General features: G+C 40.9%; 1 long non-coding RNA gene across 1 annotated transcript; it reads left to right on the top strand.

Moving 5' to 3' along the window:
* The first annotated feature begins 4,141 nt into the window (after nucleotides 1-4,141).
* On the top strand, nucleotides 4,142-9,873 carry LOC126087262 (uncharacterized). The gene is made up of 3 exons (XR_007519698.1): nucleotides 4,142-4,176; nucleotides 9,200-9,288; nucleotides 9,837-9,873. It is a non-coding gene; the product is annotated as an uncharacterized LOC126087262 (long non-coding RNA).
* The last annotated feature ends 13,894 nt before the right edge of the window (nucleotides 9,874-23,767 follow it).

Raw genomic sequence — 23,767 nt, 5'->3', positions numbered from 1 at the left:
TGCAAATCCTCTGCCCAGCTCCCTTTCTCCCAGATTTCCTCCTTGTACAGGCAGAAGGCTCCCCTTGACCTTGAAACTTTAGTCAGTCTGGGGAGGAGGAAGAGGCAGATACTGGGATGGGGCCAGAACCCTCATGGAGACCCTAGTGAGAGCGCTCTGCTTCTGACCTGGAAGCCTCTGAGTCGAGGAGTCAGGCACCCGGTCCTTAGGAGGAGCACAGAATGGATACTTGTTAATTCATTCACTCATTTATTCATCATTTATACCAAAAAAAAAAAAAATCTATTGTCATAAAGTTGATTCTGACTCATAGTGAACCTAGAGGACAGAGTAGAACTGCCTCACAGGGCTTCCAAGAAGCAGCTGGTGGATTTGAACTGCCAGCTTTTTTGGTTAGCAGCTGGGTTTTAATCACTGCACCACCAAGGCTCTGTCATTTATACAACAAGCCTAATTGGAGGTTGATTGTACAAGTCCTCTGCTACTTGAGGTAGAAAACATAAGCCACAAAGTCTCAGCCCTGGAGTAAGTGGAGAAGGCATATGTGTAAGCAAGATCACTGCTATGAGAGGAGAAGCTCAGAGACTACAAAAAGCCCAATATCCAGGCTGGGGAGGTATGAGTTTCCACGGTGGCTTCCTGGAGGAGATGAAACTTGAGCTGAGTCTTCAAGGCAACTGAAGTCAGTAGACTACGAGGGAGCAGGCTTCTGAAAAGTTAGCCAAATATAGATGAGGCAAGACACAGAAGAGTCTGTTTGTGTAGCAAGGTTAGTGATGGAAAGCAGAGTGGGAGGTGGAAAGTGGCAAGAGATGAGGTCTGAGCAATGAAGGAGTAGGGGAAGGGGAAGTGAGCCCCAGGTCTTTGAAAATCCCCTTAAAGCATGTTGATTTTATCTTGATGCCAGAGGGAAACATTGAGGAAAATTATCAGGGAGTTGAGATCATCCACATTTACATTTTAGAAAGCCAGGATGCTTGAGTTGGGAACAAGCTAGAAACAGATCAGTCAGGAAAGAGGTGATGGGGGCCTATAGGGTGAGCTAATGGGGAGTAGAATCAATAAGACTGGTGGCTGACTGGACCAGGGTGATAGTCCTGGAGCTAGAGAGTAGTGGAGGAGGATGAAGAGGGTAGGTTAGGCCAACAGTGGTTTTGAGAAGAACCAGACTATAGTGTTTAGGAGATTGGACTCTTTCAACCTCTCTAGGCTTCAGTTTCCTCATCTGTAAAATGGGTGTGATAACAAAAGCACCCACCTCCTGGTGTTGCTAGGAAGGCTCAGTGAGTAAACGTGAAATGCTTAGAAGAATGTATGGCACAAAGTAAGAGATTTTGTTATTGGTTATTGTCATTATTATGCTTTGACGATTATTGTGTTGCGTATGACGGCCTCTGGCGCCTCCAAGTGGAGATGTCCCAGGGGCAGTTGGGTATGTGAGTTTGGATCTCAGGAGAAAAGTCTGGACTGGAGACTTATTGGAACCCTCAGCAGAAGTTCTGGATGAGATTCTGGTGAGAGTTTAAAGAGGGAAGAGAAAGACGAGTCTGGGACGGATCCCAAGGATGGATCCCAATACTGGCAGCAAAGCTGAAGACTGAAAAGGAGTCCTCAAAGACACGAAGGAAGACCAGGAGGGAGAAGGGCATCATGGGAAGGCAGCCTGGAGAAAAAGAGTGTGATCAATGTCATGGGCTGCACAGATGTCAGTGAGGTAAAAAACAGAGAAGTCCCTAGATCTAGCAACAGAGGCCATTGGTGACTGTGGAGTGAGCTGTGCCATGGTAGTGGGAGAGGCCACCTGGAGTGGGCTGAGGAGAGGACAAAGAATGTGGCAGCAACTTCATCTGGAGGTGCGCAGCCATGAGGAGATTTCAGAAACAATATGGTTGGAGAAAGAGCCCTGGGATACTTGGAGATGAGGAAAATTTCAGGGTGTAAGAGTGGAGGGTTGAATTCCAAGAAGGAAATGGTGACAAAAAAAAAAAAAAGAACAATAAAGAGGAAGGAGAGGTGGCCTGATGGCCCAGATTCTGCAGAGGATGAAAGATGGACCAGAAATGACGTGGGCCAGAAGGCTGGGAGACTCAGGAATGTTTTAACAGAAAAGGGTGAATGCCAGAGAGTCCTCTGGCCTTCAGAGATACCAGGAACCTTGGCCTTTATGTTGGTCCCTTTCCTCAGACTCAGGCTCCATCCTTGGTCAATGAGGGAGGAGACAGGAAGACTGGAAGAATAAGAGCCCATCCCTTTTCTCAAGCTGTCCAGCATACTTCCATGATTCTTCAGGCCCAGTCAAGGTAAATTCTAATCAGAGAAAGGTCAAGGTAAGACATCCCATCTTTGGCAAGGACAACTCAGGATCGTAACAATGTATAATATAATTAAAATATAATATAATTCCACTCACCCATTTTACAGATGAGGGCAGTGAGGCTTTAGCCAAATCCTTAGGGTGTCTGCAACCCACAGCCCCATTTCAGTGAATCACAACTGTGACATTAAAAAACAAACACAAAGGCAGCTGAGGGGGATGACATGAGTAGGAAACGACAGACACATGTGTCACCCATCTCTTAATCCCAGTGGGGCCATGACTAGCCAAACCTAGCTCTATCCTTCTGGCACCCCCAAACTGTGACAAGAAGTCAAGGGCAAAGAGAGGGTATGGGGCTGAGCTTGACAAGCAGCCAGTCAGTTCTACTGCTGCCATTTCTGACTCAATAAATCTCTGCACCATCCCTGAGCCCAAAGGTGCTGATTGAAGGTTTCAGCAGGATGGGTGAGCAGGAGGGGCTGCCTCTGGCAGATACTTGAAGAGAAGGGACCAGGTCAGAAGCGGCTGACTTAATTCAGGTTTGACTGCCTGAGCTGAGTGAAACTCAGTAGCTTTGGGTCTTGTCTTGGGTTGTTTTTGTGTGTGTGTGTGTTTTGAGAATGAAAGAGAACAGAAACCTGGTGGGCAGAAGCCCTCGGGTTTCTTGGTCTGTTTCCACCCCATGCAGACCCACAGGATCTGAATGAATATGGCCTAACGTCCACCCCCCACCCCCCTGCTTTCTTGCTACATGCAATCTGTTTCATTTGTTTGTCTTTGAGGGACACTTCCCTACTCAACCTCAAAATTTTCTCAAAATAGAATTATATGGTAGAAACACACACAGAGGTGCTCAGCAAGAAGCTCCCCTCTGAAAGTGCCTGGTATTCCCTGCACGCCTTGGGCATGGAGTGCTGGTGTGGTGGATGACAGAAGCACTGGAGGGTTTTAGTCAATAACTGGGAGGCTTGAGCCGTGGAAGGGAGGAGCAGTGATACTGTAATAGCATCTGGATGATGAAACAAAAGATCTGTGATAATATAAACAGTGCAATTATATGTATTAACTCATTTAATCTCATAACAGCCCTGGGAGTGGGGCTGCTGTTATCCCCATTTTATAGGTGCAGAATTGAGGCACAGAGAAGTGGCTTCACTTGCCTCAGATCACTCAGCAAGTACAAGGTGGAGACAGGATTCAAACTCAGGCAGTGTGAGTCTAGAGGTGCCAGAGTCTTAACCACACTGCTGATAATTTTACTTACCCCTCTCTACCCCACCTGCTGCCTGTGCAGCATTTGTTCACTAGTCCATTCATCCCATACACATGAGCTGCTGACATGACCCAGGCTCTGGGCTGGCCACTGGGGGGAAGCAAGATAAACAGGAAAGGGCCCCCTAAACAGGAAAACAAAATACTCCAGATGCATTCGAATTCGAAGTTATACTAGACAGCAGAGTGACCCCAGGGAGGAAGTGAGTGGCCCTACTTTGGTGAGTCTCAGAAAGAGATGCTTGGGGAAAAGTGACTGCCAGGTGTTGTGGTAAAGACTGTAAGCTTCTTCAATATCAGGACTGTGCCTTTCTAACCTTCCTGTCTGCAACACTCAGCACAATGCCTGACACATAGGAGGCACACAGTAAACATTTGTTGCCTGAATGAAGTTCATGAATGACAGAGTGTTGCCCAAATGGAGGAATTTGTTGTACAGAAGACCTAATACTTCCAGTCTCAGTCATTTTTGCAGATCAGTTACACACCTGGGAAATAGCATTTGCTGCTTCTCATTGCTACAGTTGTTGTTAGAAGCTGAGGGCAAGGAGGGAGATTCAACAGTCTTCGTTCATGAAAAATAAAAGGTGAGACTCTCTAGATGATAGTTTACAGAGGGGAGACACCATGTGTCATTTCTCCTTGTCTTTCGAAGGATGGGCATTAGGCCTGGAGTAGACACAATCAGGGGTCATTACATATCTGTTGGGCGTATGGAGGAATGGCTGGTAGGGAGACGGATGAGTATGTGTATGGACAGATGAATGGACTGGCAGATGGATGAGTGAATGGTGGGCAGATCAGTGGGTGGAAGGAAGTCTACACAGATTTGAAGTTAATGGACCAAGTGTTCAGCCCCAATCAGCCCAGGGCCCAGTGGCATCGCTAGGGGGTGCAGAGGGTGTGGACCATGCCAGATGGTACTGTCAAAGGGGGGTGACACCAAAATAACTGTCTGAAAAAAATTTGTGCAGTGTTTCTGCAGAAATTTATTATTTTTTATGAAACTATCCATATTAACAGCAAAAACATTTTTCATAAGCCCAGCTTACATGTATCAATACACCTACAAGGCTAAAATTTTATGCTAACTTATTTTTCAAACCTTCTAATGTGCTCCAGTCAGAGTTGTCATTATTACTCAATTACAACGACGCTTCGAATCAAGAGGGTTCCTCTGCAAGCGCTACAAGCACTCCCTGTTGTTTTCATTGCTGCCAATGTTTCTATAGTTGCTGATTTTGTCAAATTTTCCAGTGTTTTAGCTACAACATTGTGGTAATTAGTATTTGTGAACCTGTATCAACAAAACTTTTTTTAGAATGAAGTAATATTAAAAGAAAAGAAGGAAAAAAATTTTAAAAAGGCTTCCTCTCAGTTATTAATAATGTTGTAATTCAAAGCAGAAGGTTTTTACAAAACAATTTTGTTGTTGGTACTCATATACTAGGAGCTCTGGTGGTGCAGTGGTTAAAGCGCCGGACTGCTAACCAAAACGTCGGTGGTTCGAAAACCAGTGGCTCCACCAGGAAAGACTTGGCAGTCTGCTTCCATAAAGATTTACAGCCTTGGAGAATCTATGGGGCAGCTCTACTCTGTCCTATAGGGTCTATGAGTTGGAACTCACTTGATGGTAGTGGGTTTGGTTTTTTTGGGGGGGGGTATTCATGTAATCTGAAAAAATTACATTTAAGCAACTTACAAGTATATTTATCATATATTATTCTATATTAAAATTGATAATAAACATTACTAAGGATCCTGTCCTTCAAGCATCTGTCAGTTTGTCTTACTGTGGGGGCTTGCGCATTGCTGTGGTGCTGGAAGCTATGCCACTAGTATTCAAATACCAGCAGGGTCACCCATGACAGACAGGTTTCAGTTGAGCTTCAAGGTTAGCTAAGACAGACTAGGAAGAAGGACCCAGCGGTCTACTTCTGGAAAGAATTAACCGGTGAAAACCTTATGAATAGCAGTGGAACATTGTCTGATACAGTGCCAGAAGATGAGCCCCTCAGGTTGGAAGACACTCAAAATACAACTGGGGAAGAGCTGCCGCCTCAAAGTAGAGTCGACCTTAATGATGTGGATGGAGTCAAGCTTTTGGGATTTTCATTTGCTCATGTGGCATGACCTAAAATGAGAAGAAACAGTCGCAAACTTCCATTAATAATAAGAACCTGGAATGCATGTAGTATGAATCTAGGAAAATTGGAATTTGCCAGAAATGAAATGGAACACATAAAGATAGATATGCTAGGCATTAATGAACTAAAAAGGACTGGTACTGGTCATTTTGAATCTGACAATCATATGGTCAACTATGCCGGGAATGGCAACTTGAAGAGGAATGGTGTTGCGTTTTTCTTCTGAAAGAACATTTCAAGATCTATCCTGAAGTACAATGCGGTCAGTGACAGGATGGTATCCACACACCTACAAGGAAGACCAGTTAATACGACTATTGTTCACATTTACACACAACCACTAGGGCCAAAAATGAAGAAATTGAAGATTTTTACCAACTTCTGCAGTCTGAAATTGATTGAACATGTAATCAGGATGCACTGATAATTACTGGTGACTGGAATTTGAAAGTTGGAAACAAAGAAGAAAGATTTGTTGATGGAAAATATGGCCTTGGTGATAGAAATGATACCGGAGAGCACATGATAGAATTTTGCAAGACCAACAACTTCTTCATTGCAAATACCTTTTCCATCAACATAAATTGTAACTATACACAAAGACCTCATCAGATGGAATACACAGGAATCAAATCAACTACATCTGTGGAAAGAGATGATGGAAAAGCTCAATATCATCAGTCAGAATAAGGCCAGGGGCTGACTGCAAATCAGACCATCAATTACTCCTTTGCAATTTCAAGTTGAAACTGAAGAAAGTTAGAACAAGTCCATGAGAGCCAAAGTACAACCTTGAGTCTATCCTGCTTGAATTTAGACACCAACTCAAGAATTGATTTGAAGCATTGAACACTAAAGACCAAGAACTAGATGAGTTGTGGAATGACATCAATGACATCATACATGAAGAAAGCAAGAGGCCATTAAAAAAACAGGAAAGAAAAAAAAAAACCTGAATGGATGTCAAAAGAGACTCTGAAACTTGCTCTTGAACGTAGCTAAAGCAAAAGGAAAAAATGATGAAGTAAAAGGGCTGAACAGAAGATTTCAAAGGGCGGCTTGAGGAGACAAAGTATTATGATGACATGTGCAAAGACCTGGAGATAGAAAACCGAAAGGGAAGAACACGCTCAGCATTTCTCAAGCTGAAAGGACTGAAGAAAAAAATCAAGCCTCGAGTTGCAATATTGAAGGATTCTATGGGGAAAATATTAAGTGATACAGGCAGCATCAAAAGAAGATGGAAGGAACACAGAGTCACTATACCAAAAAAGAATTGGTTGCCATTCAGCCATTTCAGGAGGTAACATATGATCAGGAATCAATGCTACTGAAGAAGTCCAAGCTGCACTGAAGGCACTGGGGAAAAACAAGGCTCTGAAAATTGACAGACTATCAACTGAGGTATTTCAACAAACAGATGCAGCATAAGAAGTGCTCACTTGTCTATGCCAAGAAATTTCAAAGACACCTACCTGGCAAACTGACCAGAAGAGATCCATATTTATGCCTATTCCCAAGAAAGGTAATCCAACCGAACGCAGAAATTATCAAACAATATCATGATATCACAAGCAAGCAAAATTTTCCTGAAAATCATTCAAAAGCGGTTGCAGCAGTACATTGGCAGGGAACTGACAGAAATTCAAGCTGGATTTAGAAGAGGACATGGAACCAGGGATATCATTGCTGATGCGAGATGGATTCTGGCTGAAAACAGAGAATACCAGAAAGATGTTTACCTATGTTTTATTGACTATGTTAAGGCATTCGACAGTGTGGATTATAACAAATTATGGATAACATTACGAAGAATAGGAATTCCAGAACACTTAATCGTGCTCATGAGGAATCTGTACATGGATCAAGAGGCAGTCATTCGAACAGAACAAGGGGATACAGCATGGCTTAAAGTCAGGAAAGGTGTGCGTCAGGGATGTATCCATTCACCATGCCTATTCAATCTGTATGCTGATCAAATAATTCAAGAAGCTGGAGTATATGAAGAAGAACGGGGCATCAAGATTGGAGGAAGACTCACTAACAGCCTGGCTATGCAGATGACACAACCTTGCTCGCTGAAAGTGAAGAGGACTTGAAGCACTCACTGACGAAGATCAAAGACCACAGCCTTCAGTACGGATTATGCCTCAATGTAAAGAAAACAAAAATCCTTACAACTGGACCAATAAGCAGCATCATAAACGGAGAAAAGATTGAAGTTGTCAAGGATTTTCTTTTACTTGGATACACAATCAACCCCCATGGAAACAGCAGTCAAGAAATCAAAAGATGCGTTGTTCTGGGCAAATTGGCTGCAAAAGACCTCTTTAAAGTGCTGAAAAGCAGAGATGTCACCTTGAGGAATAAGGTGCCCCTGACCCAAGCCATGGTGTTTTCAATTGCCTCACGTGCATGCAAAAGCTGGACGATGAATAAGGATGACCAAAGAAGAACCGACACCTTTGAATTGTGGTGTTGGTGAAGACTGACAAAAGAACAAACAAATCCGTCTTGGAAGTACAACCAGAATGCTCCTTAGAAGTAAGGATGGCAAGACTCACATAGTTTGGACATGTTATCAGGAGGGATCAATCCCTGGAGAAGGATATCATGCTTGGTAAAATAGAGGGTCAGCGAAAAAGAGGAAGACCCTCGGTGAGATGGATTGACACAGGGGCTGCAACAACAGGCTCAAGCATAGCAAGGATTGTGAGGATGGCCCAGGACTGGGCAGTGTTTCGTTCTGTTGTACATAGGGTTGCTATGAGTAGGAACCAGCTCAACGGCACCTAAGAATGACAACAACAAGGATTCTGTATGGTCTGGTATGGAAGAAAGTCCATGGGGGGGTGTGTGACACCATGAGTTACCACACTGGGTGATGCCAACCCTAGTGACACCACTGCCAGGGCCTGCTCAGTAGTTGCATAAATCAGAAGGCAGCCTTGGAACAGGCTAAGAGGAAGAATCAGCCTTTCTGGGAGGCAAACTAACTTGAATTGGGCCAAATTTGGGAAAAATAAAATAAAGGATCTGTTTCGCTTGAGTAAAATGCTGCAGGAAACAAGCAGAAGAACTTAGAGAGACCTTAGGGAACACAATGAACGCGTGCCTAGTGCCACCTGGTGGTCGAGGAACCTACTGGGCAACTAGCCAAGGGAAGAGAAAGAAGCAACTTGAGGCTGTTAAGGCTGGCTCATTTACTTCAGCCCACTCATTTGAGCCTCAAAAAACCCCTGAGAGAGCTGAAGCGTTGTCGCTGCTCAAACTCCCATGACTGGCAAGTGATTTAGGCAAAAAGGGGAGGACAAGACTGGTCACTGGGGAAACAGAGAGAGGAGACGAAGAATAGTAGAAGAGAGGTGATCTGAGTGGGGGGTTGAGTTCGAAGTGTTGGTGACAGGACTTATGGAGTTATGGGTTTCCCTTGAAGGTGACACTCATATCCCTTTCTTTAAAGGTTCCGTGGTACTTCCCTCAGTTCCCGTCTTCAGAGGCAGCCCCAGGAGGTGAGCAGGTCAAGCAGAGCTGGAGCCCAAGTTACAGGAAGTATGTACAACCTTGGGCAGGTTAATGTAGCCTGGATTGTCAGTCTGCAAAATGGGAACGATAACGGCCACCTCACCATCAGCTGTGAAGGATTTAAAGAGAATTGTATAGGCCTTAAGGATAAGACTTACTCAGTCCATTGTACGAGACCACTACTGTAAAAACTCATGTAGAGGTTTACACACAAAAAGAAACAATCTTTGATGGTTACAAGGGAGGAGAGGGGTGGGGGATGGAAAAAGACTAAATAGACAACAGATAAGTGGTAACTTTGGTGAAGGGTAAGACAGCACACAATACTGGGGAAGACAGTGCAACTTGTACAAGACAAGGTCATGGACACTCTATAGTTATATCCAAACTCCCTGAGGAACCGAATTGCTGGGCTGAGGGCTGTGGGGGCCGTGGTCTCGGGGAACATCTAGCTCAATTGGCATAACACAGTTTATAAAGAAAATGTTCTATATTCTACTTTGGTGAGTAGTGTCTGGGGTCTTAGAAGCCTGTGAGTGGCCATCTAGGATACTCCACTGGTCTCTCCCCTTCAGGAGCAAGGAAGAATGAAGAAAACTAAAGATATAAGGAAAAGATTAGTCCAAAGAACTAATGGACCACATCGCCACAGTCTCCACCAGACTGAGTTCAGTACAGCTAGATGGTGCCCGGCTACCACCACTGACTGCTCTGACAGGGATCAAAATAGAGGGTCCCAGACAGAGCTGGAGAAAAATGTAGAACAAAATTCTAACTCAAAAAGAAAGACCAGGCTTGCTGGCTTGACAGAGACTGGAGAAACCTTGACAGCATGGCCTCCAGACATCCTGTGAGTTCAGTAATGAAGTCACTCCTGAGGTTCATCCTTCAGCCAAAGATTGGACAGGCCCATAAAACAAAAGGAGACTAAAGGGGCACACCAGCCCTGGGGCAAGGACTAGAAGGCAGGAGGCGACATGAAAGCTGGTAGTAGGGAAACCAAGACAGAGAAGGGAGAGTGTTGACATGTCATGGGGTTGTTAACCAATGTCATAAAACAATATGTGTACTGTTTAATGAGAAACTAGTGTGTTCTGTAAACCTTCATCTGAAGTACAATAGAAAAAAAAAAAAAAGACCTATTCAGTCCTGATTTAGCTAGTGTCTGGTCATGACATGCCCTCTCAAAAAAAAAAAAAGGAACCATTCTTGGAAGTTTAGGGTCATGGTTTCACGGGACTTTCCAGCTAGTCGGCTTAATAACATATTTAGTGCTTCTGTTCTACCTCTTAGTTTGTAGCATAGTGCCTGGGGTCTTAAAAACTTGCAAGCTACCATTAAAGTCATGACAATTGTTCCCTATTCTCCTGGTCAACAGAGGGAAAAGGAGAGTCAGGAATAGGGGGAGGATATGGAATGCATGGCTAATTGCCTCCATGAGCAACTGCCTCTTTGCCATGAGACCAGAACTGAACGGTGCCCGGCTACTGTTACTGAACATTTTGATCAAGTATTCTATAGAAGAATCCTGATTAAAAGGGGGAAATGCAGAACAGAACTTCAGATTCTCATGGACTCCAGACTTTATGGAGCCATGGAGGCTGGATAAATTCCTGAAAATATTACCCTGAGATAATCTTTAAACCTTACACAAAAATATCTCCAGGAGTCTTCTTAAAACCAAGCAACAGTGTATCTTAACTGGTAAAAAATGTCTGCCTTGAGATTTATGCTCTTTTAAGAACTATCTATATGACATACACACACACACACACACACACAAAGAGTATCTGCTTATGTACAACCAAAATCCTCATAGGATCTGGTTTCTTGATTTGGAGGCTTAGGGTCATGGTTTCATGGGACATCCCAGCTAATTGGCCTAATAACATGTTTAGTGCTTCTGTTCTACCGCCTAGTTGGTTGTGTACTGTCTGGGGTGTTAAAAGCTTCCAATCGGCCATCCACGACGCAACAATTGATCTCTAGTCAACAGAGGAAGAAAGAGTGCCAGTAACAGAAGGAGCACATGCAATATGCTGGTAGTTGTCTCCCCATGAACAACTACCTCCTTTGCCATGAGGCCAGGAGAACTGGATGATGCCTGGCTACCATTACTGAACATTTTGATCAAAGATTCTATAGAAGAATCCTGATCAAAAGGGGAAAAAATGCGGAACAGAACTTCAAATTCTCCTGGACTCCAGACTTCCTGGAGCCATGAAAGTTGGATGAACCTCTGAAAGTATTGCCCTGAGGTAATCTTTAAACCCTAAGCCAAAAATATCACCTGAAGTCTTCTTAAAACCAAACAATAATTTAGCTTAACTAGTAAAAAAATCTGCCTTGAGCTTTTATGCTCTTTTAAGAACTAACTACATGAGATCAAATTGTCAACAGCAACTTGAAAGATTAGATAGGAACCTGAGGGGGCAGTGAATTTATGTTAATGGGGGAGGAGGGTGAGAATGGTTACACAACTTGAAAAATGTAATGAATGTCACTAAATGGGACATATAGAAACTGTTAAATTGGTGTAAGTCTTGCTATGTATATTCTCAAGAAAACCAAAGGAAAAAAGTAATACATAATATGTTATCATGAAGATCAAATGCAATAATGTGCATAAAATGTTTGAAATAATAAAGTTCTCAATAAACGTCAGAGGCTATTATTACTACAAAAAAAAAAAAAGGAACCATAGACAACAGAACAATTCCACCTAAAACACACTATTTAGGCCATGAGAACCACAAACCTGAAAAGACTGCCATTTCTGCCTACCTCCCCGCCCCCCCCCCCCAGCCGCTCAGTTTGTGATTCAAAATAAAGACAATTCTAAATTTTAAAAAGTAAATGGAAGAAAGGTCCATGAAGTTCTGGTTTTCCTCCCAGTGACTACTTTGTTATTTCTTTGAAAATGTTACATTCTTTCAAAAAACATTTTTGTTTTGTTGTTACCCAAACTCTGAGGATGCCTTAAGCACAGGGTAACCATGGGTTCTGGTTTACAAAGGAAACCCTGATGGCTTAGTGGTTAAGGGCCATGGCTGCTAACCAAAAAAGGCAGCAGTTCAAATCCACCAGGTGCTCCTTGGAAACCAAACGGGGCAGTTCCACTCTGTCCTATAGAGTCGCTATGAGTCAGAATTGGCAACAGATTTGGTTTTGGATCCCAGCATAAATATCACCCTTCATTCCCTAAAGCCACCCTGCCTAAGCATGCAGTAAGCTGGAATAGGCAACCTGTGCATAAGCCAAAAACTAGTTGCTGTCAAATTGATTTCTAGTCATTGGCAACCCCATGTGTGTCAGAGTAGAGCTATGCTCCTTAAATGTTTGCACTACCCAGGGACTCTATGTTTAAGCAACATGAGGAAAAAATGGTAAACTGTTATAGACTCTGACTGGGGCCTGCAGAACCCACCCCCCCCCCCCAAAAAAAGGGCATTCCAGCATCCCTGCTCCCTCTCCCCGCCACACGCACACATACATATACTCCCTTACCCTTTCCAAGTTTGTATAAGATTTAGCTGTTGTAAAAAGTGGCCTATAAAAAACAGAGTAAGATCAATGCAAAGGGAATAGGTTCCCTTGATATGTCTGCAAGATAAGCCTCATTCATTTGTTCATTTAACAAATACCATTGAGCCCTACTCTGTGCCAGGCACAATTCCAATCTCAGTGAACAAAAACAGGCAATCCTTGCCCTTAAGGGTCTGACATTGTAGCCAGGGCAAGGAAATAACCAGGATATTTTTTTTTAGATAGTGATAAAGGCTGTAAAGAAAACAAACTAGTCATTGGGCCAAAGGCTGGAAGGGGTGGGAAGTTCTTTAGAAGGACAGTCACCTTAGATTTGGTTTCCTAGAAGCAGAGTCTGAAACTGGGATTTAGGTGCAGGCAATTTATTGAAGTGGACACAGAGCAGGGGAAGAGGGAAGCAGGATAGAGCAGGGAAAGAAACTCAGCAAGAATGAGGTCTCTACTGGAGCCTAGCTTCAGCCTGATCCCATGGGGAGCTCTGGAACATGAATTGCACCACAGAATGGATGCTACTTTGAGGCCAGAATCTGCCAGGCAGTCACTGATCACTGGCCACTCTTCTACCCTTCTTATCCCAGGAATAGAGACCTTTCCTGGCCCATTGTTGACAATTCTCCAGAGAAGGGGGCAATTGTGAGCCTTTAAACTAGAAAAAACTCGTTGCCATTGAGATGATTCTGAGAGTGATCCCATAGGACAGAGTAGAACTGCCCCATAAGGTTTCCAAGGGGCTCATGGTGGGTTCAAATTGTCGACCTTTTGGTTAGCAGCCGTAGCTCTTAACCATTATGCCATCAGGGTTTTAGCAGTTAGAATTTGGTGTCAACCCAATAGAAAGAATTTGTGAAGGGTATAGACAGAATCTTGCAACTATAGAATGATTTCATCTTAATCTCTTTGAAGGAGAAGAGAGAGCTAGAGAGCTGACATCCAGTGTCTCAGCAGAGAATTTGTTCCAGGTGGGCTGTGCCTGGGAAGGGATAGGGTGGAGAGACCTGTGTGAATTAGAGGAAGGAAAATTTAAGAGAGAGAAGAAAGGCTGGGTCATCACACTCAGTTTTTATATCTTGGGTTTGGCTTGGTAGCAGAATTTTTCCACTTGAGAGGCAAAGGTATGTATGGCAGAACCTGGCAACCAATACATTCAATTCATCTTCACTCAGCCCAGAAACTGAGGATCTTGGCGTTGGAAGGGGCAGTGGGGGATGGAGGCAGATAAGGGAAACTATTTCAATGATTATTCTTCAAAGTCTGTGCCCACAGAGGAAGTGGAGAGGAAATAGCTTTATTTATTTATTTATCACAGTTGCTGGGCCAGAGGATTTAGAAAATGTGACTTTAACTAGACCACCTAGATACTATCTGGTCTTGACAAAATGTGTTGAGGTGTAAGTAGGTGGATTTTTATGAGCTCTGGCTTCCAGTAGAAAACACAAAAAGAATGGGAAGCTGGAAAGCACAAGCCTGTTCATTCATTTGTCCATGCATTTACTCAACACATATTCAGCAATTGTCTTGTTAAAAATAATCGAAACACTAAAAAATTAGAATGTGGAGTTTATTTTGAACAGTTTGTAAACATGCAGGGAGATTATTTGTTTCTAGAAACTAATGGCTCAAAGTAGGCTAGTTACAATTGTAATAAATAAATAAATAAATAAACTTTTGAATTAGCTCAAAATAATAACCCAATATTTGATTGCTTTATGATTTAAAAAACAATCTGCGAATTGGAGGAGCCTGTGTGGATCTCCCTGAAAGAAGATTAAAAAAAAAAAAAGCCACTCCCGAGGATTGTTGATTTCACAACCTTAAATGTTTTTTGCTTAATCAGTTCAAGTTTCCATGGTGACAAAGTATTTAATGGTTACTGAGTTAGCGTTAGAAAATAACTCCTGAAAATTTGGCCCTTGACATATTTGTAGCTATGAGGCCTCTTGAAATTAAAATTAAGGAAGCACAACCTTTTCCATTAAATCACAAGGTAATAGGTTTGTTATTGGCTGCTCCCTTCAAGCTGGAAAAAAAAAAAAAGAAGTTTAACAATGCTGCAAAGTTAATTAGCAGTTTTGGGTGAAAAGCAAACCAGAAAAACTGCAGGCAAGTTTGGGGTCAGGTAAGTACGGCTCATGAGTGACAGAAAACCTATTGAAATCAAAATAAAATGTCTATCTTTAAACTTTTTCACAATATCTTCCTCCTTTTGATCATGATTTGATTAGAATCTTTGATCAACGAAGTATTGGCCAGGCACCATCTAAGTTCTTCCTGTCTCAGTAACCATAGGTATCACATTATGAGATACCTTTAGTGTAACATACATCATTTCTGTTGGTTCCTTAGCTTCTTTTCTTCCACAGTCAGAAAATGATTATTTCCTTTGCCTTAGATGGCAGCTCATGAGATTTTAAGACCCCAGACACTAAACAGCTTAGTAGCTTAATAATAATAATAATGTAAAGGATCGAAATGAGACGAATGCATAAGTCAACAGTCTGAGAGGCTTATCTAGTGCACAAACCCAAATTTCCTAACCATAAGAACAAATCCCAAGAAGATTCAAGAGGAGCATCTGAGCCATGCATTGCATCTCTAGCTTTAGTTTTTGCCAAAATTATATCTCAATATACCTCCATTAAAAAAAAAAAAAAAACCATTGCCATCAAGTCGATGCTGACTCATAGCGACCTTATAGAACAGAGTAGAACTGCCCCATAGGGTTTCCAAGGAGCCATGGTGGATTTGAACTGCTGACCTTTTGGTTAGCAGCTGTAGCTCTTAACCACTAAACCACCAGGGTTTTCATACTTTCATTTAGGTGTCATTAATATATACACAACAATATTCTTTTACCAAAGCACAAACTCTTCCTTGGGAAGTAATTAAATAATTAAGAGCAAATCTATTTTGTAATGTCATTATCTGTGCTGCAGAGAGAGAGAGAGAATATAGCATCACCTAGATTATTAACAGAGCTAACTATCTAAGTCTAGAACCACCTTGTCTACCATCATTTGCAACCTTAACATATCTTTTTCTACATAGGTTAAACCAATTCCAGGAACTAAGGGTACTATGGCTTCTACAGTACAGCTAATTAATGCTCCTTTTGTCAATAAACCTTCATTTGATAGCTGTTTGATGGCCTGTTCACGATCACTATCAGTCTTAGTCTCTCTCATATTTCTAATTTTCCCTTTGGGTAATTGATGATGCATAGATACATAGAAAATAGCATAACCTATGTAACAATAACCAGTCCAATCTACAAGTAGAAAACAAAACCATTGGTTTTCTGTAGTTTACAGAAAGATGTAAGAAAGACCATGAACAGAACCAGAATTTGATAGCCCACAACGGCTTGCCATAATTTTCTACTGACACATAAACTTTCTCTTTATGGTCACCCTCCGGTCAATCGAAAGACAATCTCAAAACAAATTTTCTCTTGATTTAAAATATAGCTGTTCGTTATGATTGACATAGGTGCAGCAAGAATGGTAATTTATCACATAGCCTGTTAAATCTGCTTCGCTGGAAGTTTTCATAAGAAACTTCGGATTAAAATTGTAAAAGCCTCTTAAGGCCAAGAAGCCAAGCCAAGAATTTACCACTAGATCTCACCTATAGTACCCACAGATTTGGGTAAATTCCGCTCTTTTCAAGGTTCCAAAATATAATAAGTCTTCTGGGCCTGCCAGGAAGTGAACTTCCTTACTCACCTGCAAGGCTGGGAATCTTGTAAATCAGGTACCAGGTTAGATTTCCTAGGAGAGTTTTGTAATCTTCAGCTTTATAAAGTCAATCTTAGTTCCTTTAAAATATCTGGTCATACCTGATTCTTTGAGCACCATTCTTAAATATGGGCCTCCAGTCAAGGCCTGGTTATATAACCAAGATTTCCAATTATGCTCTGTTAACAAGGAGGACAGATTCTTATTGAACTTATGTAAATAATTATGTTGCCATAAAAATTAGAATAATCATTAGGAGTTTTCCAGTTCTTGAGGAGCTAGTTTGTTCTATAAAACTTCATCTACAGTACAATAAAAAATTAAAAAAAAAAATGTTTGCCAGTTCTGGAGGGATCAAGTGGGAGGAAAGATAAATGTTTCATTTTTGTTTGCATAAGCAGCTATAACTTACAATGACTATTTAATAGACTATTAAATAGTCTATTAAATATTAGTCTATTAGATAGTCATTGTAAGTTATAGACAGTTTAGGAGAAAAGAGAAAGAAGTTTCTTATATCCATAAAATAGAATATCAAAACATCAGCAGTATTCCATACATATTACTATTCCATATTATTAATCCAAATAATCCTTTAGTCCACTCAGTCGTATGGAATTAACTTCTGTCCCACTCAATCCTGGGTTATCAGTCTTGTGAACCCATCAGCTTCTCCACAAGAGTTCTGGAAATCTTGATTCAGTCCGGTGGTATAAGAAGTGTCATTCAGAAGTCCATGCCCAAATATCTGGAAGTCCTTTCCATGGGTCTCTGATACAGTCCCTTTTTGTAAAAATGCTCTGGTCTGTGGCTTATTGCAAGCACTTTCAGGACACCATCAAAGTAAAAACTATCTGTAGATGATAAGAACTTAAAAGTAGCCATGCTTCAGCTAACAGATACATGAGGAAATTCTCACGATCATTAGCCATTACAGAAATGTAAACCAAAACTACAATGAGATACCATCTCACCCCAACAAGGCTGGCTAATATCCAAAAAATACAAAATAATAAATGTTGGAGAGGTTGTGGAGAGACTGGAACACTTATAAACTGCTGGTGGGGATGTAAAATGGTACAACCACCTTGGAAATCTGTCTGATGCTCCTTAAAAGGCTAGAAATAGAACTACCATAGAAAACCAAACCCATTGCCATTGAGTCTATTCCGACTCATAGTGACCCTATAGAACAGAGTAGAACTTCCCCATAGAGTTTCCAAGGAACACCTGGTGTATTCAAACTGCCAACCTTTTGGTTAGCAGCCATATCACTTAACCACTACACCACGAAGATTTCCAGAACTACCATACAATCCAGCAATTTCACTCCTTCGAATACATCCTAGAGAAATAAGAGCCTTTGCATGAACAGATATATGCACACCCATGTTTATTGCAGCACTGTTTACAATAGCAATAAGATGGAAGCAACCAAGGTGCCCATCCGCAGATGAATGAATGAATAAATTATGGTATATTCACATAATGGAATACTATGCAAAGATTAAGAACAATGATGAATCCGTGAAATATAACATGGAGGAATGTGGAAGGCATTATGCTGAGTGAAATTAGTCGGTTGCAAAAGGACAGCATTGCGTGAGATCGTTATTATAAGAACTCAAGAAACAATTCAAAAACAGAAGAAAATATTCTTTGATGGTAGGAGGGTGGGGAGGGAGGGAGAACGATATTCACTAATCCTATAGTAGACAAGATCTATTTTAGGTGAAGGGAAAGACAACTTACAATACAGGAGAGGTCAGCACAACTGGACTAGACCAAGAACAAAGAAGTTTCCTGAATGCAGCTGAACACTTAGAAGGCCAGAGTAGCAGGGACGGGGGTTTGGGGACCATGGTTTCAGGGGACATCAAGGTCAATTGGCATAACAAAGTATATTAAGAAAACATTTTATATCCCACTTTGGTGAGTGGTGTCTGGGGTCTTCAACGCTAGCAAGCGGCCATTTAAGATGTATCAATTGTTCTCAATCCACCTGGAGCAAAGGAGAATGAAGAACACCAAAGGTAGAGATGAGCCCAAGAGAGAGAAAGGGCCACATAAATCAAAGACTACATCAGCCTGAGACCAGAAGAATTAGATGGTGCCTGGCTACCACTGATGACTGCCCTGACAGGGAACATAACACAGAATCCCTGATGGAGTAGGAGAACAGTGGGATGCAGACCTCAAATTCTAGTAAAAAGACCAGACTTAATGGTCTGACTGAGACTAGAGGAACCCCACAGGTCATGGTCCCCAGATGCTTTGTTAGCCCAAGACTGGAACCATTCCCGAAGCCAACTCTTCACACAGGGATTGGACTGGACTATAAGACAGAAAATGATATTGGTGAGGAGTGAGCTTCTTGGCTCAAGTAGACACATGAGACTATGTGGGCAGCTCCTGTTTGAAGGTGAGATGAAAAGGCAGAGGAAGACAGGAGCTGATTGAATGGACACGGGGAATACAGGGTAGAGAGGAGGGGTGTGCTGTTTCATTAGGGAAAGAGCAGCTAGGAGCACCTAGCAAATTATGCGTTTAAGTTTTTTTATGAGAGACTGACTTGATTTGTAAGCTTTGACTTAAAACACAATTAAAAAAAATAGCCATGGCTACCTTAATACTAATAATGTTTAAAAGTGAAAGAGCCTATGAAAATTCATTTCTGTAGAATATAAAACAAAGTTAATTAAAAAAAAATTTTAGACAAAGTATCTCTAAAAATAATGATTAATCCTATTTTCAAAGAAGAATGGAGATTACGTCTAATTTATGAAAATGGATCAGCATAATCCTTAGAAAAGAACTGTACATATAACATATAATAATCCTCAGATATAATATAATATTAATATACCCAGATTGTCAAGTTTCTAAACATTTGAATATTACTATTAAAATGATGTGAATCCCCACTTGGAAACCTCTGGCCTGGATGATGATGCTAGATTCAAATCAGAGAAATAAAGTCGTAATCAAGTTAACATCTTGAAAAGAACTGAAGTTATAACTGATAATACTGTACTTTACTTTGGTTGTCTAATATGAGATGACTCAAAGATGCTGATAAATAGAAACATATAATGGACAATAAGAACATGGTCAAATCTCTAGGAACTTCCCTTACAGTATCCCATTTCTAAAATATTTCACCCATACGAATTTAACCTAGGGAAGGCTAAGCATCTCTTCTTATTTAACAACTTTTCCCATGCAGCTCATAAATAGAAACACATCAAATAAACAATTATTTCTAGCACTTATAAAGCAGGAACAATTCTTTTATGACTTTTCAGGGCCCTCTAGGAAGCCCCGAAGAACAAGGTTTTAGGTATAAAAGATACCATTTAGAATTAGGTTTTGGGAGGGTAAAATATTAAAAATTGTCAGGAAATTTGAACGCTTAAGGTCATAACATTCTTTGATGGTTACCAGGAATAGGAGGGGGAGGGAGGGAGAACCACTAACTAGGTAGTAGACAAATGTTAATTTTGGTGAAGGGAACAAAAAACCCAAACCAAAACCAGTACCATGGAGTTAATTTCAACTCATAGCGACCCTATAGGCAATACAAAATATGGGGGAAGTCGGCACAAAGTGACGAAGGCAAAGGAAGACACTGAGTGGTAAGAAAGAATAAAGAGCAACTATGATAAATTTTTTTTTATGATAAATAGTATATAGCATATACAATCCTGTAACAACAGCAATAACAAAGAATAATTTACAAGTGGCCACATTGGTAGATATGTATACTAAACAAGTGTGGGAGGTCCTATGGGAGAACACCCACACAAATATATAGGTATGGTTGTGCATATTTCCATATACATATTTATATGTGCTACATTTTTTTTTTACATGTCTACTCATACATATAATAGAGCACATAGGGGCACAGTTAGATATAACCAAACATGTTGAGAGGCTGAGTTACTGGGCTTCAAGGCTAAGGACCGTGGTCTTCTGGGACCTCTAGGTCAATAGGCATAGCATAGTTCATAAAGATAATATTCTATGTGGCTAGTCGCATCTGAGGTGTTAAAAGCTATCCAGTGAACATCTAAAATACAACTATTGGCCTCTTCCCATCTGGAGCAAAGGAGAGTGAAGAAAACCAAAAGACTCAAGGAAGCAATTAGTCCAAAGGACTAATGGCCCACATGAACCACAGCCGCCACTAGCCTGAGACCAAAAGAACTAGATGTTGCCCGGCTACCACTACCGACCACCCTGACCAGGAACACAATAGAAGGTCTCAGTTAGAGTGGGACAAAAACGTAGAACAAAATTCAAATCCATAAAAAGGGCAAAACTTACTGGTCTGATAGAGCCCGGAGGAACCACCAAGACTATAGCTCTAGGACACCCTTCTATCCCAGAACTGAAGCCACTCCCGGAGATCACCTTTCAGCCAAACAATACATAGGCCTATAAAAAATTAAGAAGCCCTGGTGACATAGTGGTTAAGTGCTATGGCTACTAACCAAGAGGTCGGCAGTTCAAATCCACCAGGCGCTTCTTGGAAACCCTGTGGGGCAGTTCTACTCTGACCTATACGGTCGCTATGAGTTGAAATTGAGTCTACAGCAATGGGTATAAAATAATAATAATAATAGTGACACCAGTGAGAAACATGCTCCATAGAACAATCAACTATAAGGGACCAAAAGGGCAACATTTGTCCAAAGGCAGAGATGAGAAGGCAGGAAGGGCCAGGGAAACCTGATGAATGGAAATGGGGAGCCAGGATAGAAATGGGATGGGGAAATTGCTGACACATTGCAGAGATTGCAACCAATGTCAGGGAAAAATTTGTGTATGAACTATTGGATGGGAAACTAATTTACTATGTAAACTTTTACCTAAAGCACAATAAAATGTTCAAAAAAAGAAACTATACTTGGCTCCATTTGAAAATCACAATAAGACATGTAAAAGTAAGTATAGAATAGACCAAAGTTGTAAATAATCTTAATTCTTCCACAGGTGAAGACCTTTTTCTTTTTTTTTTTTTTTTAATAATAATTGAGAGCATAATAAAGTTAACATAAAGCGTAGAAAATTATTCTGGTAAGACACAATCTTTTGCTATCTAGGCGATTACACAGGAAAAAAAAGAAACTTTTCATATTGTAGGTGAAGACAACAAACATTAAACCAAGGAAACAAGATCATCAAAATTGAGCAAACTTGGCTAGTATTTTTAACACGTCATAGGTTTTCCGACCAATATTATAAACCCAAACAAATACAATTTATTTCCAAGTTTTGTCCTTGATTATGCTCTTTGACGTTCTGAAACAAACTGGCACTTTATTTTAGGACCAATCTCAGGGATTCTATGAGGTCAGAACTAATTTCAGAATATCATTAAGGCGTTATTTAACATGCAAAAGCATTCGTGGCGCTATCTTCAAAAGATTCAATAGATGAGCATTTTAATTAAACATATTTCAATTTCAATTTCTGATATGGTTAATGTTGATAGTTATCCCTCCTGCCCCAATGTACACACAAACTCTCTAAGGTCCTCAATAAATTGGAAGAGTACAAAGGCATTTGGAGATAAAGAAACACACAAAACTCTGAGAGTTATTGCTTTAAGAAAAGCTACCCCTTTTCCTTAAGAAACACAAGCATGTACAGTAATATTTCTCTGAAGCTGTTTCTCCTAAGTATGGTCTCAACCGCTAACATATAGTATAACTTTTAAGAAACTAATCTAGTTCAATTTCACAGAGAACACTAAAGGAGTGGGTAAGTATGAACTAGATGTCCCACATCAGCTTTTTTAGTAGACTAGTAAGGTTCATAAATTCACATAACACAACTTTCTGTAGTCACACATACCCATTATTAGTACAACTCATCAAAGTAGCAAAAATAAACATTCATTAACAGACCTGAAGTTATAGCCTCTCTGTAACATATAACTATAGGAAGCAAAAGCATATAAACTTAAAATTAGGCTTAGTACTCAATGTTTCAATATGAATAAGGAAGACTGAAGAAGAATTGATGCCTTTGAATTATGGTTTTGGCGAAGAAAACTGAATATACCACAGACTGCCAGAAGAACAAACAAATCTGTCCTGGAAGAATTACACCCAGAATGCTCCTTAGGAGCAAGGGTGGCGGGACATCATCTCACGTACTTTGGACATGTTGTCAAGAGGGACCAGAAGCTGGAGAAGGATATCATGCTTGGTAAAGGAGAAGGTCAGCGAAAAAGGGGAAGACGCTCAATGAGATGGACTGACACAGTGGCTACAACAATGGGTTCAAACATAGCAACAATTGTGAAGACAGCACAGGACCAGGCAGTGTTTTGTTCTGTTGTGCATAGGGTCGTTATGCAGTAGAGCCAACTGGAGGGTGCCTAACAACAAGCGGCATCAAAAAAGCTTCAGGCTTGAAAAGCGGGGCCTGCCTGGAAGGCAGAAGTGCAAAGACTTCTGGTTGGTGTGATCTCCCTGCTGTATGTGAGTTTGTGAGTCTTCCCAGTTAAAACATAGCTGCTTTTACAAGGTTACGGGGTAAGTGGAAAAGGAAGACGCCTGCTGAAAAGAGAAAAAAGAATGTCCCAAAGGAGCCCAACAGATTTAAAAATATTCTTAAAGTAGATGATGAAGTTTTTAATGGAAGATGTTCAAGAGATGGCAACTGTTGTGGTAACCAAACATTGCCAAGAGAAAAGCAATGTGAGGCAAATGATGAAACAGATGACATGAAAATGGAGACTGACATTAAGAGAAACAAAAAGAGTTTTCTAGACCAGCACAGACAGTACCCATTATGGATGAACCGCAGGCAAAGAAAAAAGCTGAAGGCAAAGCAAGAGAAAAAAAAGGGGGGAAAAAAAAAACAGCGAAAGACTGAGCCTGGTAGACTCGTAAAAACTTGAAAACATGCCATGTGAGGAGATACTTGATTAAAATGTGTACATTGATTTCAGCTTCCACCAGAAGAAAACTATTTATTTCCACGTGCTATCTTGGCCTTTTTCTCTGATGCAGACCAAACACAACTCAAGTTTGTTTTGGGAACTTGAATGAAATATTTTCTTTGGTGAATGAAAGTTATACTGATACGTTAATTGGATGTTCTCCAGTGTTCAGGCATTCTCAGCCATCAAAATTCAGTCAAGTATTAATCTGGTTGTAATTGTTCTTACAACTTGATAATTACAGTCAGCAAATGTAAAACAAATGACA

This window comes from Elephas maximus, chromosome 12, assembly GCF_024166365.1.
Source record: "Elephas maximus indicus isolate mEleMax1 chromosome 12, mEleMax1 primary haplotype, whole genome shotgun sequence".
Lineage (NCBI taxonomy): Eukaryota > Metazoa > Chordata > Mammalia > Proboscidea > Elephantidae > Elephas > Elephas maximus.
This window is presented reverse-complemented; position numbering and strand designations above follow the sequence as displayed.